The sequence below is a fragment of the Herpailurus yagouaroundi genome, unplaced genomic scaffold (assembly GCF_014898765.1).
Source record: "Herpailurus yagouaroundi ecotype Mexico unplaced genomic scaffold, PumYag 159, whole genome shotgun sequence".
NCBI classification, from domain to species: Eukaryota; Metazoa; Chordata; class Mammalia; order Carnivora; family Felidae; genus Herpailurus; species Herpailurus yagouaroundi.
The window spans coordinates 79915988-79935937 of record NW_024412400.1 but is presented as its reverse complement, the minus strand read 5'-3'; the positions used below and the strand labels follow the sequence as shown (position 1 = coordinate 79935937).

Genomic DNA, 19950 nt, shown 5'->3' with positions numbered 1-19950 from the left:
AACACCAAACAATACAATTGTCTAACTTCTTAAGTTTACCTACAACGCTAAAACAGAAGGTAAAATATTTATCTCCCTGAATATTTAAGTTTAAATTTCAATTTTTCCTTTGGTAATTCCAAAGTTATTATGCACTTTCAAAGTATAGACAACTTTATAGAAAGACCATAAGATAATCACACACACACACACACACACAATACAGAAATAGATTTCACAAACATATTTGTCTTACATATTCAGCTTTCTCTCTGGACATGATACTATTATTATTCAACTCATCCTCCTCCTTAAACACCTAGAAAGTTAGATATGAAAAGGAAACATGATATATGTCAGATATTATACTCACTACAAATAAGCCTTGCCTCTATTCTGAAATTTAAATTAGGCGAAGTTGTTCTTCCTGACCACATACATAAATTATTTATGTGTTTCAGAAAGGATGCAGAATGTTATCAATCCAACTCATCCAAATCCTACAGAAGTTAGGAAAGCATAACAGATATCAGGTAACAAATATGTCAAATGTTGACAGGAACCTAGAAAACAACAATATCAACCAAAATCCTGGCTTTCACCACAGCATCCAAAATCCTTACACCCTTCTTTTACAACCAAAAATAGTGGTCTAACTTTGTTCTCTGCTAAATTAGTCAATTCATTTAGTGCAGAAGACCATTCATCCCCCTATCCTGTATGTATCCAAATGTATTAAAAGTTTAAAAACTCTTACACACTAAAGTTTATCTCAAACTAAACAAATTAAAGAATATACAAGTGCACCATTTTTCCCTGGCTTACTGAAAAAAAAATCAGCTACGATGTTGTCCAAAGCACTGTAACAAATCACTGTTTGAACACGAGGTCTCCTAATTCTTTTCCCAAACTCTTAAGGGGGTAGGTTGCAACCTTAAAAGGTTGGAGACTCCACCATAGAAAGTTGAGCCACTGTCTATGAAACAAAGCCCCTCCACAAGTAGTGGGGAAGAACAGAATGGAATGTTACATTATTTGAAGACAGAAGGCCCAGATCCAAATCAAGTCTCTACCATTTATTACTGGAAGTGGGTCTGAGCCGGTTCCTTGACTCGTTTTGTCATTGCAGAACGAGGATAACACTGGACAGCATACTGGGTTTTATGGAAATTAAGCCCATACAAGAAGTCATACAGAATCCAAGTTGGTGAGAACACTGTTCCCCAAACTCATCATTTGCCAACTTTCATTGCCAACTAAGAAAACTTGGAAGAGGTCAGTGTGAATTCAATCAAGTTCAACTCAACAAAAATTTACTGTATGCTCATCATAGTGACTTGGATCTGTGTCAGGTGCCATATTTGAAAGGCAAGGGGGCGGGAGGGCAGGAGGGAGAGGAAGAGAGAGGAAAAAAAGAAAGGGAGAAAAATCGCTTCTATCCCCTAGGCCCCTGTAATCTTGTGGAAAAGACAGCATTTCACATGCAAACTACCTTAAGAATATTTCACACTACATAATCAAGTATCCACCAAGAAAGGACAGTACTGACAATGTCTCTCATGGTAGTCTCATGTGAGGTCCTATGAGAGGTCAGGAAAGGGTTCAGAGCAATAGAGACCATGACATGATTGTCCCCTGCCCCTTTAAGCATCTACCTGTCATGACCTCATCTGTGGCATCTGATAGGAAAGTGTCTCTGCCCATGGGCACTGCTGAAGTGGCACCTCAGGCATTCACTCTGGGGTATCCGTCAGCCAACACTTTCTGTAACTCCCCACCATTTCCTCATTCCTTCCTCTGCATGGAGTTCCTCTCTCAGTTCGACTCCTCTGCCCACCCTTAGGGACAGTGACGTCCCCAGGCCTGGCTCATCTCCATCCACAGCCCTCGGGCAGGGGGCGTGTGGCACAGTCGGAACAGGAGAAATCAGGAGATCCAAGTTCCCATCCCTTGTCCCTACTGCACTCTGTAACCTTGAGCAAGTCACTGCCACTCAGTGGGCCTTAGTATCCTCACCCAGCAAATGAGTGGAGGATATTGAAAAGCCCTTCCTACTCCCAAGCGTTCAATGTCTGTGTCCTGACCTACAGCTTCCAACAGTTTCCAAGTGACAACTGGGGCTCACCAGTCACACAGCGGCTGAAGAGGCACTGACGTGACCACATCGACGGTTTCTATTGTGGGGAAGGTCAGGGGCTCCTTCAGAAAATAGCTGATCTAAACAGAGCCCAAGGACTGTCATGGCAACACTTCTCACAAGCTGCCAGAGGTAGGGAGGAAAAGCAGCCAATGTGCGTGTGCAGCTGCCTCATTTCAGAACAGCACTCAAACCTCGTTAATATCATCTTGCTTAATACCGAATCCCATAGATCATAAGCTATTTTTACTATGTATTTAACAGATCTGTGTCTCATCTTCCCTGCCGGCATTTTCACAGTCCAGTACAGAGAACTCTGCTCTCGGAGAGCCTACAGAACCTCGGGCCGCCCAGGGTTAGCTCAGACGAAGGAGAGATGGGGAAAAGGAAAGTGAGCAGGGGGAAGAAATATAGAGTCAGAGGATTGCAGGTTTGGGGAGACGAAGGAGGAAGACGTAATAAGAGCAAGTACGAGCCAATAAGGCCAACAGTCATGTGTGAGACACGAGTCTGGATCTCCCAAGACTCCACTATATACTTAGGAGAACACAGGCCCTCCCAATTCAGTCTTGCTCAGTCTTGATCACAAGCGCCTACCCAGCACAGTGTGCTCATCAGAGCTTCTAAGGAGGGGCTTTTGCTAAATATCCCATTTACAACCTGTCTCCCTCACGCGGAGTGTAAATTCTAGCTTATGACGACGGACCAAGCTAACGGAGGTGAAAGCGCCTGTCACGAAGACTGCCACATAACAGATGCCCAGGAAACATCCCCTTGTTTCTCTCCCGCTCCACACAGCCATAGTGCTGTGTGTACCGTCTTTATTCCTAAAGGTCTTCAGAGAAAGGAGGAACCCAGCCAAGGCCTGAGTGGTGAGCAGGAACTCAAGGCGTAACCTTCCCTCTCCTGCTTGGTCAGACGGGGGCGCCCTTCTCAGACCTACTGCTGATTGGGCAGATGAAGTATGGTCAGTCATTTCTTCCCTGGGAGAGGGCTCTAGGCAGTTGTTGGGTCCCTTTCCAGTTCTGAAATTCTGTACGCCTCCAAGTGTCATAGCCATCTTAAACACAAGCAACACAGAATGGGAAAAACTGTTGAAGAACATAGTTATAGGTTTCTTTATTGGGCACGATGTATAGGGCACTACCAGGAGTTGACGGGAATTTGGAGAAGCAGAACGCAGTCCTGAGATTCAGAAGCCTTATAATATGTGTACAGGAGGGGCAGAGGATGGGTGTGAGGAAACATGAAAAGATGGCAATAGAAAATAGGGTGGGGCGCCTGGGTGGCACAGTCGGTTAAGCGGCCGACTTCAGCCAGGTCACGATCTCGCGGTCCGTGAGTTCGAGCCCCGCATCAGGCTCTGGGCGGATGGCTCAGAGCCTGGAGCCTGTTTCCGATTCTGTGTCTCCCTCTCTCTCTGCCCCTCCCCCGTTCATGCTCTGTCTCTCTCTGTCCCAAAAAAAATAAATAAACGTTAAAAAAAAAATTTAAAAAAAAAAAAAAAAAAAAAAGAAAATAGGGTTTCATTCTAACACAGTCCAAGGCTGAGACTGTGTATGTCAGAGCCAAGAGGGAGAGAAAGAAAGCTTCCGTAAAAGGTAGGATACGAGCTGTCCTTTAAGCAGGAGAGCAGGGCCCACACAGGCAAAATGGCGGGAGGTGACATTTTATAGGAGCTGGTCCTATGCAGCAGAAGGGTCAGCAGTGTCTTATATGGTCCCATGTCTTATTCGTTTTATGTCTCAGATCGTTTGAACAGTCTATGTTTGATGCATTAAAGGCCAGAATAGGGGTGCCCAGGTGGCTTAGTCAGTTAAGTGTCCCACGTCGGCTCACGTCATGATCTCAGGGTTCGCAGGTTTGAGTCCCGCGTCAGGCTCTGTGCTGACAGCTCTGAGCCTAGAGCCTGCTTCAGATTCTGTGTGTGTGTCTCTCTCCCCCCCACCCTACTCTCTCTCTCTCTCTCTCTCTCTCTCTCTCTCTCTCTTTCAAATATAAGCATCAAAAAAGCTTTAAAGGTGAGAATAATAATGGTCACCTCCACCCGTCCCTCATCATGATGCCATGTGGGGTAGTAGGAAGATGGCCCTGTCCCACTGACTCTATCAGCTGTCAGGGTCAAGCTCAATGGCTTATCTGGCTCCAGGATAGGAGATCTTACATAATTCCAGTTGGAGTTGAAGCTTCTTGACAGCCATCTTGTCCAATGCTCACGTTTTGCAGATGGGTAGACACAGTCCCACCAAAACAGAAGTGATTTCTCTTGAGTGAAGATTTCTGTTAGCCACTTCCTGTTCTCTGGACATGGCTGGTAGTCACCTGCTTCTGGGTCTTGACTTCCAGAGGCTTCCCCTCCACTTCCTATAACATCCCATCCGAGTCCATTTAACCATCTTTTAAAGTGGACTCCAATCCAGTTTCTACAAGAAACCCCCAGGTAGAAAGACGCCTTCAAAATTCTCTCACTCACAAAGTGTAATTACTGAGCTCATGCATCACACTGAGTCTTGGTTGGCCCTGACTCAAACTCACCTCCACATCCCTGCTACCTCCCTTCTTCAATTTCTTAGCAACCCACCCTGCTCGGTAGGTGCTATGTAAATGCTTATTAAGCCAGGCTGGTCTGCAACCTCAGTTTTTCTGACACTCAGCCAAGAACCTTCTCAAACATATCATGCGGCATCTGATCATTCCAAGTCTAGAAGTATGCAATCCCCAGAGCAGCGAAAATAGTTTCAACCTCTTCCAAATCCATCAAGCTATTTACCAGACTGACTAAATACGTAGCAGGAGACAGGAGACATAAAGGAAAGGAGAGGAGGGGCAAAGGTCATGGACTACAAATTGGATAAACAGCCGTGCCTGTGAGCCGAGGAGCACGGGCATCACCAACCCGACGTCACAGGGAAGAAACCTGCAATGCAGAGATTCAATGGCTGACCCAGGTCTCCTCCAGAGTCCCCAGTCGGAGCAAGGAGATCCAGCCCTACGGTCTAAAAGGGTACTGTTTTCACCACTGTGCAAAAGCATCAGGTGGACAGTCTCGACACGCAGCCATCAGCTGGGCCGACCCCTTGATTCTACAGCAGAGCATGGGGTACATCTGGGGAAGCCACCTTTGGCAGAGGCTTCGAAACAGGTGGCGCTCAACTAGCAAAGCCAGTGAAATCATGGCAGGAAAATTGGGAGGCAGAGCTGTGTAACTCCAGAGGCAACCCAAGGCACACATCAGATGGGAATTTTTAAAAATCTCGTTAAACACACGAGGACTCGGATGCCAGCACACAGAGTGATGGCCCCAGCCAGGCAGCAAAGGCACATTGGCACTGTGTAATTTGTCCATTCACCAATATGCTTCCCGAAAAACACCCATATGCTTTCTTCTCGCTTCCATATGCTTTTTTAGCAAGGAAACTAAAATATTTCATTAGTTTTGAGTAATTAATAATTACTTATTTCACAATACTCACCCTCATTAAAAAACGAAAATAACTGATTAAGCTGCAGGATCCTGGCTTTCGACTCAAGCTTCTTTTTTATTATTATTATTTTTTTTTTTTAATTCCTCCCCTCTAGGAATTGAGTAATAGAGTAAAACAGCCAGTGTGGAAACATTCGCACTATGGGGGGAAGGAGAGTTCTCATCCGCACGGCCCAGCGTTCCTCCTGACTGAGACATCACGGTTTAATGAAAAGAACATGGACTTTGTGAGCAGAAAGATCTGGGATCCAATCCCAGTTTGACCCCTGTGAGTCGTACTGCTGAGGAAATGAAGGGCGTTGAAAAGATAAAGGCTGCTGGATTCCTTCAACCCAGTTTTCCATTATTCCCAGGGAGCAACTTCACAGGCTTCCCTCCCACCTTCGCAAGGCATGGGTAAGGCATGCCCCGGGAAGGCTGGCAGTGTGCCAGTAGCTGGCACCAGGCCATGGCCAATAGCCTTGACATTGATCTCAGGCACAAAACAATGCTTCTCAAACTCTAAGGAGCGAAGGAACTACCTGGGGATCTTGTTAAAATGCAGATTCTGATTCAGGAAGTGTGGAGTGTGGCCTAAAGTCTGCATTTCGAACAAGCTCCTAGGTGATGTTGAAGTTCCTGGTCTTCAGACCAAACCCTGAGAAGCAAGGACCTAAAAAGTACCATGATGAAATCAGGAAATAGAATCTGTAGAAACAGGACAACCATGCCTGTCTCTTCAGCTATGATGAGGATTATCAATGACATTAACAAGATGCCTCTGTGTACTGAACTTGTCCTCACAACAGTCCTGTCGGTGGGGCATGATTTCCATTTTACAGACAACAAAACCGAGACCCAAAGAAATCAGGTAATGTATTCAAGATCACGCCACGAGTTCCGCAGGATTCCCAATCCCCGTATACCAAGCCTAGCTGTTGTGTTCTGTTGTGTGAGTGCTAGCCAATAGAAGACAGAAAATTCAGGTAGATCCCCCGCAGAGGTTGGTAGGAAGTCTGGTTTTTATTCTGCCTCCGTTTCCCCATGAGAGAGGTGAAGGCATTGCCCCTCATCATCTCGGAGGCCCCTTCCACCTCTGACACCAGCTTTCGCTCCCATGGCTCCCACGTACACTCACAGCGCCTCACCGAGTGCGATGCATTAGCTTCACACACGTGGCAGACATTACATCTTGGCGCGATCCAGGTTCTGGCTGCTCACATCTGCACTTGTGCTGATCCGTGCACGGTCAGAAGTCTATCTCTGTTTCAAAATCCCACGCTCAGTATAACAGGGAGAAAACAACCAACGGATTCCCCAAAGCATTGACATTCCAACTCAGTTGATGACCAGCTCACAGGTATCAGGGCGCTAGGATTCTAATCTCTCTTGGTCTCCTCCTCGCTTCACTTACAAAAATTGAGAAACCGAGACCACGAGCCTGATAGAAGTTTGAAGAAAAAGGAAAAAAAAAAAAAATGAGTGACTTAGAATACATTTTATACAACTGTCCAAAATTTCTTAGTCTGCCTGAAGCTGCCAGATAAGCACTTAATTAATAAATTATCATATAATGACTCAGGATATATGATCTTGTCCCTCTCTGAACTCCCACAGCACACATTCGCTGCACTCCTTTGGGGCCCATTCACCATTTTCTACCAGGGATTGCTACGGTTTATGCAATCTTCATTGTCCCTATTCATATTCAGTATGGTTTCTGGAGGTAATCACATATGTAGGACCAGATCTGGATTTAAATCCAGACTTTGCTATTTATTAGCTGCATGCTTAGGCAAATTATCAACCACTCTGAGCTCAGTTTCTGTACGTGAAAAATGGAAAAAAAAAAAAAAGTAATTTTTTTGTTTTGTTTTGGGAGATTAAATGAAATAATATACTAAAATGGTTATCATGTGCTGATTCTGGGTTAAAGGTAATTTGTGTGAGTGAGAACGTGAGTGAGTGTGTGAGTGAGTAAAGCTAGCAGAACAGCGGTTTCAATATTAAAATATCACTCAACAGTTTGGCACATTTAAATGTCCAGGGTCACACTACAAATGAGGTGGAAACTCAGAGTAGGACTATAGGTGAACTACGGAAAAGTCCAACAGCAACAGGAAATGTATGTTAGCCAAACAGCGAAGAACATCTTTTGCTTAATTAGAACCTCCATTGGCCTTCGGAAGGCCTACAAACCTCCTAAAAGTATAGACAGCATTCTCTGAAGATGTGCATTTTCTAATTATTTCAAAGATTCCCCTCAGTTTTTAAATATTCCATAATCTTCTTCCCTCGACTCCCGCCCCGTGCCTCACACACAGGCACCACACACAAATTGAAAACTACTGCCTTAGGCAAGTCCCTTGACAAAATCAAAGAGACCCGTCAACTGAGGGGGAAAAAAGATGTATTTAATTTTTAAAAGGTTGCGGGATGCAAGGGCACTGTTTAGAACCTCCACGGGCAGTAGAAGTTATGGTAACGGGCACCCCAAAGCACACAGAGACGCTTCTGAATTCAAGGCCTGGCTCAGCTGCGAACTTGCCATGGGGCCTTAGACTAATCAGAGACCCATGAAAATCAGGAATGAGAGAAGCTTTGACATCATCTCTTGCACCCCTCCTTCTCTTCCCATCACAGAGATGGAGAAACTGAGGTTCAAGGGAAGGTCATGGCTTCACCAGAGTCAAAGCACATTGATGAGAGCCGGAATGAACTTCAGACTCAGTAAAATGATTTCCACACTCTGTATTTCAGTATTAGGAGGTCCAAGATAAGTGTTTAGATCCAGTGGCTTCCAAATTATCTTCTCAATGATGGATAATTACTACTCTCTTCTCTGGACCTGGAAATCTCATGAAAACATGAGTTTGGTTTTGGCAAAGATCATTCCAGCTGCTTCTCAGGCCCAGCCCAGTCCCATAAGAACAAAGCAGAGAGAAAGTCTGAAAGAATGAGAGACGCTGCTATTAATCCTGTGTAGCACTACACCTGGGAATTACAGGCCTTGAACTAGATTTCACTGTGTTGGCTATTACTCTCCTGTCCTCTTGCTTATCAATCCTTCATCCGTCTTCCCTTTATTAATGTTCCCAACTATGCACAGTAAACAGCCAGCTAGGAGCTCATCCCCAGCTTCCTATAATTCACTGGATCAAAAAAGGGCAGGAGGCGGGTGGAGGAAACAGTGGTGATGTCAGGGTCAAGTAATCTTTTACAGGAAAGATTGCAGGGGAATCCATAGTCTCCTAATAAAAAACAGTCAGCAGAAGCCAGCCAGAATTCTCTACTCCATTGCCCCAAGGAATTAACAAAGATGCCTGGAATCCATTTTTGCTTTAAAAGCATCTTGCATCCCTGCATTGACACTGAGACGGGTTTTGCCCAAAAGAGATTGGCCCTTTAAATATTGGGAACAGAAAGGACAGTTTATAGAAAGAGACAGCTCTCCTGAAACAGAGCTACAACTATGGAGTCAGAAGAAAAGTTCTAGACCAAGATCTGCCACTAATATCTCAGACAGATCGGACTCCCTCCCTGACCACAAATCTCAGTCTCTGAAAGGAGGGAATCTGGCTCGATTGGTTCTTATTTTTTTTTCAACGTTTATTTATTTTTTGGGGGGGACAGAGAGAGACAGAGCATGAACAGGGGAGGGGCAGAGAGAGAGGGAGACACAGAATCGGAAACAGGCTCCAAGCTCTGAGCCATCAGCCCAGAGCCTGACGCGGGGCTCGAACTCACAGACCGCGAGATCGTGACCTGGCTGAAGTCGGACGCTTAACCGACTGCGCCACCCAGGCACCCCCCAATTGGTTCTTAAAGTCCCCTCTGGCTTTGACATTCTGACCTCTTCTTACAGGTCAATGACTCAACCTGGAAAAGTCAACAACAGAAGAGGAACCCATCAACATAACCAGGGGATAAGTGTCCTAGACCCTCTAGAAATGGACCCAGATTATGGAGTAGAAAAACAAGAAGGAAGATGGATTTTTGTTTCTCTTTTCTAACCAGAAACTGAACGTTGCTGGAGGTAAGGGATGATCCGTGCATAAACACTCTATCATGGTACACACAGAATTTAAATCATAAACTGCTCTTCTGGTACGTTAAAGAACCAAGGATAATAGAGACACCGACTTCCCAGCACTGGCTCCGTAGCAGAGTCATAAGACTTTCCTATGACTTTGGAAAAATGACAGGAGGAGAAAGAAAAGACTGGCTAAGAAACAAAATCACAGACAATAGGACATTTGACTAGAAGTAATGCCATGATCAACTGGTCCAACTCCATCTGTTGTTAGATGCTGAAATGGACCCCTGGAGAGGGAAAGTGACTTGCCAAGGTGACACAGCCAGAGCTGGGATTAGAATTAGATTCTCATGACTTCTGCTTCACACAACATAACATAAAACACATGGCTTCGCTCCCCCAAACAATGCAATTCTATCCAGGTAACTAAGAAAATCATCTCATGTATTCTAATATCACTGCCTCTTCCTCCACCTCAAAAAAGCAGTAACTGATTAATTTAATTTAAGGTACAGGAGGGCTGTTTCCATCAAATTATAATCAACAATTCACTCTAGCAATATAGACAAGTCCATGATAATTAATTCAGTATTATTCATCCTTGCTAATGAATCACCCGGTGGAAAACAAGGATAATCAACGGCCTACAGGAGGCCAGAAGCCTATTCTCGTTCAAGTACAGATCTTGCCTATTGAAGAACACTGGGTATCAGCTCTAAATAGTAAACAGGGTGCAGGGTTTCAGATTCCATGAAGCGCAGCTTTAAATAGATTTGGTTTGGAAGTGGAACAGGGAACACACCACAGTCAGTGGATCAACGTTGAAAGCGGAGAAAAACAATGATTACGCTCATTAAGTGGGTACCTGTTGACACATCTACTGTCAAGTCTAATTATTTACTTAAACTGTTATTCTTTCTTCATTACTGCCACCGATACCAATTATTACCACCAGATTATTTTAAATTTCTGCAGCGTGCCCTGAGAATATGTCCTTCTCTACCCTCCAGAGGTTATTTGAGCAGTTTTTACCTTTCCCTTCTCACACCCATCCCGAGCTCCAAAATACAGAGGATGGAGGGATCAGATATAGGTAAAAGTCACCTTTCTGGAGAGCAACTGTTTCTTAACCTTTCAAGGCTTGTTTAAACTCCTATTTGTAGTTTCAAGATGCGTTCAGTGCAGAAGGGGGGCACACAGCCACTTTTCAAAGCTTACTCTATTAATATTTAACAACTGGTATTTGGAGAAAAGTTAATGAACTGCAGCTTCGACATGAACAACTCAGACCTCTTCCTAACAGAGCTACCAAAATTTTGATATTACATGTCTACAGAACATTCTTTTCTAACATATTTATCCACGAAAGTACAGGAAATATATCGGAACGGAATTTTTGCAGGAGTATTTTATGGACTAGAGAGGGACCAAAAGATGGGCAGGAGCCATTCATGTATTTTTGGCCACTACGGAGTTTTTTTGAGAGAGATAGAGAGAGATACAGTACGAGCAGGGGAGGGGCAGAGAGAGAGACACACACAGAATCCAAAGCAGCCTCCAGGCTCTGAACTGTCAGCACAGAACCCGAAGCGGGGCTTGAATCCACGGACCATGAGACCGTGACCAGAGCCGAGGTCAGATGCTTAACCGACTGAGCCACCCAGGCGCCCCCCCCCCCTTACCGGTTTTTTTGTAACCATCTCTTTTGTGGGAATGAGAATAAAATCTAAACAAGTGGCTGCCATCCTGATCTAATTATAGAGGAGTTTCACAGGCTGTGCGTCACCCACCTTGTTTACACATGACGTGTTCTTATTTGATGTGTGTGAATATTAGCTTTTAAAACCATATTAATGAATAAAACATGTTACTGTAATACCATCATTTCCACTCAATTCTAAACTGTTAAGTCCTACAAACATGGGGCACAGCGACAGACTTTAATGTTTTCAAAGGTCTCTGTAACTAAAGCCATGTTTAAGTTCAAGATCATAGAAATAACATACCAACACAATTACTGAAATATTCAGCAAAACAAATGTTTACAGTACTTTAAGTGCTGGTATAAAATCTTCTACAAAGTTGCTACAGTGCAGGGTCTGCAGTTAGGCCCACCATATTGACTGTGTCTCCTCTTTATGGCGCAAGTCTTCTCATAGATGACATCGAATACAGCAGACCTAGCTGAGAAGTGCAGTTATGAGCCGGTTAGCCGCAAAAGAAAACTCACATCTTGCACATTTTGCAACTATCGTGCTTCCTTTGAATTTTTTTTCTGGCCTCTGTTTTCTTGACAAACTCAACGCAAATAACACTCTTTTGCCAAAAGTCTATCTCCTTCACACAGGTCCCCCAGAACAGTGGCATCTGGATACTATGGGTCCTGAGTTTCAAAAACCTCTAACTCACTTGCTGTATTCTTAGGATTTTGTTGTCATCGTCGTAGCCTTGGATTATGTCATTTTGAGATCTTTCTAGGGAAGCTGAGAGATGCCCCCACCAAGTAGAGTTTGATCCCTTCAAAGCCAGGTAGCATGGCAGCATAGTGTAATGAAAAATTCAGCCAGTCAAGGGCTCGGAAACTGGAGAGAAGCCGTCCTGCCACATGCTAGCTGGGGACACCAAAAAAGAGTAGATAAGAACACAGCATATCATGGGTACGTAAATAATTGTTAAGTCTGAGTCTTCTGCGTTGCCCAGATCTTTGTGCTAGGACTTGAAAGGGAAAATTAGCGGCGCCTGGCTGGCTCAGTTGGTTGAGCGACCAACTTTGGCTCAGGTCATGATCTCATAGTTCAAGAGTTCAAGCCCCACGTTAGGCTCTATGCTGACAGCTTGAAGCCTGCAGCCTGCTTCAGATACCCTTTCTTTCTGCCCCTGCTTGCGCTCTGTCTCTCTCTCTCTCTCTCCAAAATAAAAATATACATTAAAAACTTACAAAAAAAAAGAAGAAAGGGAAAATTAAATCAAAAAAAGATAAAAGGATGGCAGTTCATTGCTTTGGCCATATTTCAGGTTTTGGTGCTCAGGAAATACTTTTGTATTTCTTCCGTTGGGAGTAAAATCAACTGTAAACATTATTGGGTAACTTGCCCATTAGCAATTCTTAAATACGAAGATGCCTATCCTCTCTTACCTCAGATAACTAGCTCTTCAAATGGTCAGTGGACACCAGGTTCAGCAAACTGCTATGCTAGCGTCTGTAAATAAAATAGGTAAATGTTACTCTTAGGTACTAAGCTATATGTATCATTAATAATCATAAACTCTTCTATCTATATAGCAGTTTCTTGTTTTGCAAAACATTTGCACGTTCGTCATCTCATTTCACTCCATAACAACCCAGTGAAGAAGCAGGAAGAGAATCATCTGCTCACTTCACAGGTGAGGAAACAGAAGCTCCAGGAGGAACAGAGAGAAGGAGAAGGGAACTAACATATTTCTCATGATTAACTTCACACACATACAGGGAATGAGTATCACTGTGTTCATTTTACAGATGTGGGAACCGAAGTTCAGGAAAGGCAGGTAACTTGCCCAACACTACACAGTATAGTATACAGCAGGGTATGAGTTTGGACTTTCTGGGCTCCACCTGTTGGCCCAGTGATCTTTCTTTTATATCTTAGTCTGTCCCGGGCTATTAGGTTGGGAAAACACAAACTCACTGACTTTATCCACTAGGTTGGGGGGAGGAGGGAATAATAAAATGAAACCAGCTATTTGATTGACATGAAAAAGCAGCAAAAACACATGGGATTTAGAGCCAGTCAGACTTGTCTTCCTCTTAACAATGTCCTTGGGCAAGGTACTTAAACTCTCTGAGTGCCAATTTCCTCATATGTAAATGGGGCTTATAATATCTACTTCATAGCCAAACTTCAGTTCAACTTTTTGGGGAAGATTTTCCTCCATTATTTCCTATCTGTAGATAATGGAAAGTGATGGTATACAAAACATTAATATTTCCTCATGTGAGCCCATGTTTATCTGATCAAAGGACGATGTGATAAACACACAATACTAGAGAATACCTGAGGGGTGGGAATTGCTTTGATCCGTACGCCTAGTTCTAAAGCACCTCAATATTAACTATGTGTATCTCACATGGCCTCACCCCAACAACAACAAAGAATATGTGTTTCCAAAGACAACACTTGAAAATTGAAAAATGAAGTGTCCCCTCAAGCCAAGAAGCAAGAGATATGGCCTTAGGTGAAAGACCTCAGGTACATCTCAAGTAATTTTAAAGCTTGTGACTTTGTGCCTAAAGTTTGCCCCTTAGGTTCAGAGAGATGAAGCTTCCAACAGAAGACCAAGGGAACTGAATACAGTGGACAGATTTATTGAGAAGTAGGAGACTTCTGGGAAGTTTTACTCATCTATCCCATTTTCATATAGGACTCAAATAAGATTAAGAGTAGGACATGGCTGATAGGATACTCTGCAAGAAATTCTTGTCATAAGCCACCCAAATCAAAACATTAATCATCTTTGTGACCAACTTTATCAACAAGGAAACCAAACTTTAAAGATCGTATGGTTAATATGGAGCAGGTAAAAATGCAACCTCAAATTGTGATACCAAAACCAGTAAGGACCCTTCTATTACATGATGCAGCCTCCCACTTGGGAGCATATACCATCTAAAAGTCGATTGTCAAAGCACCAAAACACATTTAGTGTTGAGTCCTGCTTCCTTTGCAAGTGAAAGGAGACAGAGAAGACTTCACATCTGTGGTCTAACCAGAAGGTGACACATTACTAAGCTGGGGCAAAAGAAGTGTTCAATGCAGGGTTACCATGAAGACTTTCTCAGCTCTCCCCAGGGCAGTTTCAGAGATGCAACCTTCTTGGCAAACTGTCAAAACACAAGCCACAGAAACAACAGAAGCCAGTGCCCCTGAATTCTCTCTCGTCAATAAGTCTCATGTTAAACAGTAGAAAAGCTGAAGCCTCCTAGCTGAGAAGTTCACCGGCCCTCTTCACATGGTTGAATGTCATGTGTCCTCGGTAAACTCATGGGTATTACCTAATGCAATGGAGTTCTCCACTAGACCCATAAAGACATCTTGGACAAATGACAAACCCCACTCTAGCATGTTGCTAATAAACTCAGTTATCCTTAGTTGCCTCTGTATTTATGACCGCTGACCGAGACCCTGGCAGTCTGTACCCTTGGTCAAACCACCCATCCTCTCTCAAGAAAAACGTTCTCATTTTCAGAAGCAATTTCAACCCAAAATAAAGAAACTTGTATACTCACTATTTAATTTACAAAAATCAACCTATTAATTAAATATATACAAAAGCAAGACTCACCAGGCCTATTTGGAGCTGGTATAGAATAATTGATAATTTACACTCTATTTCAGGAAAACCAGGGGAGGGCAAATGAAGCCCATGAAGAAGAAAGAGAGGAAAGAAACATGGTGGGGAATAAGGAACAAAGGCAGAAAGGAATGGAAGGTTGTGAGAAATGAAGAGAGCAGAGACAACCATTCCAGTAGGTTTTTCACAAACCACGGTACCTTCTAAACCGAAACCTGCACCCCAGGACAATTTTTAAGCAACACAATCCTAGAAAGATGAACTTAACATTACAAACACAACCAACTGGCATCAGAATCACTGTAGCCAATGTAAAGATACCTCTTAATACTTGATATTTTACAAGTGCTATAGGACCAATGAGCACAATATGACAGAGCCTTGTAAAACCCTGAACTAAGAAAATTAATGCAATTAATAGGTAACTTGCTAGCTCTGTGTTCGCAGATATCCTTTCTGATTACGTGAGTGTTATTCTGAAAAGAAGAGCTGAATGAGAATTGAGCTCCTAGGTTCTGCTCTTAGCACTCTAATTCCCAAGTCTTTTGAATTAGCAATTGTATAAAATGGCTTTCTTTTTTTTTTTTTTCCCACTCTTCATAGGTCTTGACCACAATTATCCCTAAACCACTTACTTGTGAAAAGGCCAAAAATTATTTTATCTGGATTTTGTGCATTTGCCTAAGTTTTAGGTAGTGGTAGCGGTGGGGTGAAAGGATCGGTAAGATCTGTTTAAATTAAATTATTTCCTTGTTTAAACTAAATGGTATACTAGATTTGCCTCAATTAAACAACGTCATAATCTCTAACATGATCATTAGGAATTCTATCTCTGAAAACAACTGAAATGTTAGACCAGGCCAAAGGCATTAAGTAACAAACACTGAAAGGTTTCTACTCCCATCATCAGATCAGGTACAAAGAGCATTTTTAAATGCACTCCAGCACATTTTTAAATGCACTCTCTCACCCGCCACCCTAAGATACTTATCAAGAATACAACATATTCCATGGCTTATGAATGATTTGGTTGTCTCATTAAAGTAATGTTTGCCAGTATTTAATTGCTTCCCTCCCTGATTTTAATTTCCTCACCTGTCAGCATCTATCAGAGGCACTGAGATCTTCTGACATCCTGGCTGATTGTGTTGAAATTAATCAGATTTTTAAAAACTAAATTGCTTTGGCCTAAAGGTAATGCTCAGCTTCTTAATGCGATATTTATAAGGGTTCTATCAATGGAACTTATCATCTAGAAATTAAATGACAGGCTTTAGGAATCCTAAGGAAAAATATAAGTGGCTTACACATTTCCAGCACTGGACTTCAGAAGGTCAGTACTTAAAAAAAAAAAAAAATCAATCAACAAGTGTTTACTGAACACATAGCACTTGCCTGCAGTCACTTTTGGGCTAAACGGGAGACACTGAGACATGAAGCTACCTTAGAAAGCTTGGAGAAACAGGTAAAAATTAAGTTGAGCTCATTTCGACTGAAGTCGCTGACAATCTGGTCAATCAAAAGGTGCATTTTGTGTGTACGATTGTGACCAGCTACATACATTATGCTCTCACACAGATTAATATTTTATTCTTCATCTCAATCCAGTGAGGTGGAGTTCGTGCCATTGTTAGTAATAGCAGCAATATTCCCATATGACAAGTAACAAAGCTGAGGCACAGAGTGGTAGAGGGACACAGTCCTAGACGCCTCGTTATGGGCAGACCTGGTCATGTGATCTAGAAAAAAATCAGAAAATACAGCATGATCATCTTGGAATAAAAAGAGAAAAATTCTTTGCAAATCCTCCACACGTAATTATTCAATGATAATTCTTGTGCTCTTATCTATCAGTGGCAGTGCTTAAGACACTCAGGAAACCCACAAGCATAAGCTGTTCTATAAGAAGTAAATGAAATGAAGGATTGAGAAATACTTTGTAATGTATCATATTATCATGAGATTATTTTTTCTGTATATGTGTTACTATTGCTATGGTGAGAATGTGGAAATAGGCATCCTTGTGGTAATTAGGTCACAAAAGCAAACCTATAATATCATCACATCTATCTTTCAGTTATTCTCTTGGTTGTAAGACCCCTAAAAGAAACAGAAGTATGAAAAACATTGGATGCATACAATTGAAGGCAAGAAGAGAGTCAAGGGTAACACAAGCAGTTGGGTTTCACACAACTGGCTTAATAACCAAACACAATCTAAACCCTTGTAGAGGTCCTATCTTCCCAGGGGACTTTAAGACCCTTACTCAGACTTTAAGTACGCCCCCTGCTGTGAAGCTTTTCCCAATCTAGAAAGGTTTGGGGAAGCAGCCCATCTCATAATGCCTGGATCCATATCTAAATCACTAAAGTTAATATACGGTCTTATCATTTTTATTGATTGTATGCCTTGAGGAGATAAATCTTTGTCTCAGTTTCTTGAACCTCAAATCCAGAATCTGATCTTGAGTACTCAAGAATATGTTCCATGAATGAATGCATGAATACATAAAAACAGAGTTTTATGTAATTCCTAGAGCACCTAGCTCAATGCGTATCATAGAAGTGTTCAGTAAATGTTTGAATTGACATTAATTGGACATTTAATTTAAAAATGTATTATTCAACTGAGTAACTCTAACAGCTACTGAGTGAAGGGTTCAATGAGGAGTTAAGTAACATGCAATGACCCAGTCATCATTAACCCATTAAAGGGTAAACAAATGTTTTCCACAAGAGGAATAATAAAAGCTGAATATACAAGTAAAGATGTAGGCAAGAGTTGAGAAAATTCATGTAGATAAAAACACTATTTGTCAAAAAAAATGTTAAGTTCTACACAAACTTGCAAAATAAAAGGGGACATAAATCAAGTAGAAATAGGGTTTTTTGTTTTGTTTTGTTTTGTTTTGTCTTAGGATTGTAGGTATGAATAAAATCTAAAAAGAAAGGACTGGAGAAAGATACATAGAGAGAGAGGGATAAATTCTTCAAATAATGAATTCTAAAAATCATGTTATGTATACAAAAAAGAAAAAGAAATCACTGGAAACAATCAACAAAACTCAAAGACAGCCTACTGACTGGGAGAAGATATTTGCAAATGGCATATCCAATACAGGGTTAGAATCTAAAATATACGAAGAACTTGTATCAACACCAAATAAACCCAAACAATCCAATTAAAAAAATGGGCAGGAAACATGAACAACCATTTCTCCAAAGAAGACACACAGATGGCCAACAGACACATGAAAAGATGCTCCACATCACTCAATGTCAGGGAAATGCAAATCAAGACTGCAATGAGATAGCATGTCACACGAGTCAGAATGGCTGAAATCAAAAACACAAGAAACAAGTGTTGGTGAGGATGTGGAGAAAAAGGAACCCTTTTGCACTGTTGGTGGGAAAGCACACTGGTGCAGCCACTGTGGAAAACAGTAAAAAGGTTCCTCAAAAAATTAAAAATAGAATTATCATATGATCCAATAACTCCACTACTGGCTATTTACCCAAAGAATACAAAAGCACTAATTTGAAAAGATATATGCACCCCTATGGTTATTGCAGCATTATTTACAATAGCCAAATTATGAGAGTAGCCCAAGTGTCTATAGATATATGAATGGATAAAGACGAGGTGGTACAAACACACATACATATATACACCCAAGAGCATATTGTTTGGTCACAAAAAAGAACAAAATCTTGCCATCTGCAACAACATGCATGGATCTAGAGAGGATAATGCTGAGTGAAGTAAGCGATTCAGAGAAAGACAAATACCATATCATCTCACTCATCTGTGAAATGGAAGAAATAAAACAAACGAACAAAGAAAAAAAGAGACACACCAGGAACAAACAGACTCTTAACTACACAGAACGAATAGAGGGTTACCAGAGGGAGGTGCTTTGGGGGATGAGTGAAACAGGTGAACGGAATTAAGAGCACACTTATCATGATGAGCACTGAGTAATGTATAGAATTGTTGAATCACTGTATTGTACACATGAAACTAACACTGTAGGTTAACTATACTGGGATAAAATTTTTTTTTAACCATTGGAAAGATCAAAGACAAAAAGAGTTAATCAAGGTAAAAGTAGTATTTATTAAACACACTGTGTTTCTGTAACTGAGCTAAACATTTTGCATACTTTACTCCTTAAAACTATTCTCAGAAGTCATTACTATATCCATTTTGCCTCTGAATAAACCAAAGCTCGGAACAATTAACTAATCTGATGGAGTTCACCCACCTAGTAAGTTATGGTACTAGAATTTATATCCTAGCTATTTTTCTTTAATTATTGAAGTACAGTTGATACACAGTGTTTCATTAGTCCCAAGGTCACAACATAGTGACTAGACAACTCTATAAATCATGCTAACACGTAGCTACCACTTGTCGCCATGCAATGCTATTACAACACCATTGACTATATCCCCTATGGAGATCCTATCTCTCAGACCCACACACTCATTCTGTTTCCAGTATGTAACAAAGAAACGCACCTAAAAGAGAACTTCAGAGGTGAATGGCATGGCAGAAATCTAGAAAGTGATGTGAACACAGGGACAGGATAAAGACTATAAGCATCCAAACCTGTTTAAATCCTAAGATAGAGGTAGCAAGAAAGGAAGGGGATGGAGGGATTATAGCGACCCTCGAGAACCTGGGGACTGACGGCTCATGCACGTTACACTTGTGCAAAATATGCAATGCTAGAACTCTTAGGGCTGAAACAGTGAAAACTCCACTTCCTGAGCAATGGAGAGGAGAACTTTAAAGTGATGGGCATTGAGGAGGGCACCTGTTGGGATGAGCACTGGGTGTTGTATGGAAACCAATTTGACAATAAATTTCATAGTATAAAAATAAAAATAAATAAAAATAAATAAAAATTTAAAAAAATAAAAATAAAATAAAATGAAATAAAATAAAATAAAATAAATAAAATAAAATAAAATAAAATAAAATAAAATAAAATAAAATAAA

The 19950-nt window shown here is 41.7% G+C and overlaps 1 protein-coding gene across 4 annotated transcripts in view; it reads right to left on the bottom strand.

The window, feature by feature from the left end:
* LPP (LIM domain containing preferred translocation partner in lipoma) overlaps positions 1-19950 on the bottom strand; it is a 692086-nt gene that overhangs the window by 503595 nt on the left and 168541 nt on the right. For all 4 annotated transcript variants that reach the window (XM_040481153.1, XM_040481156.1, XM_040481155.1 and 1 more), the window contains one exon: positions 12752-12815. The gene's annotated coding sequence lies outside the window, so the exon portion shown is untranslated. The remainder of the gene's footprint in view (positions 1-12751; positions 12816-19950) is intronic.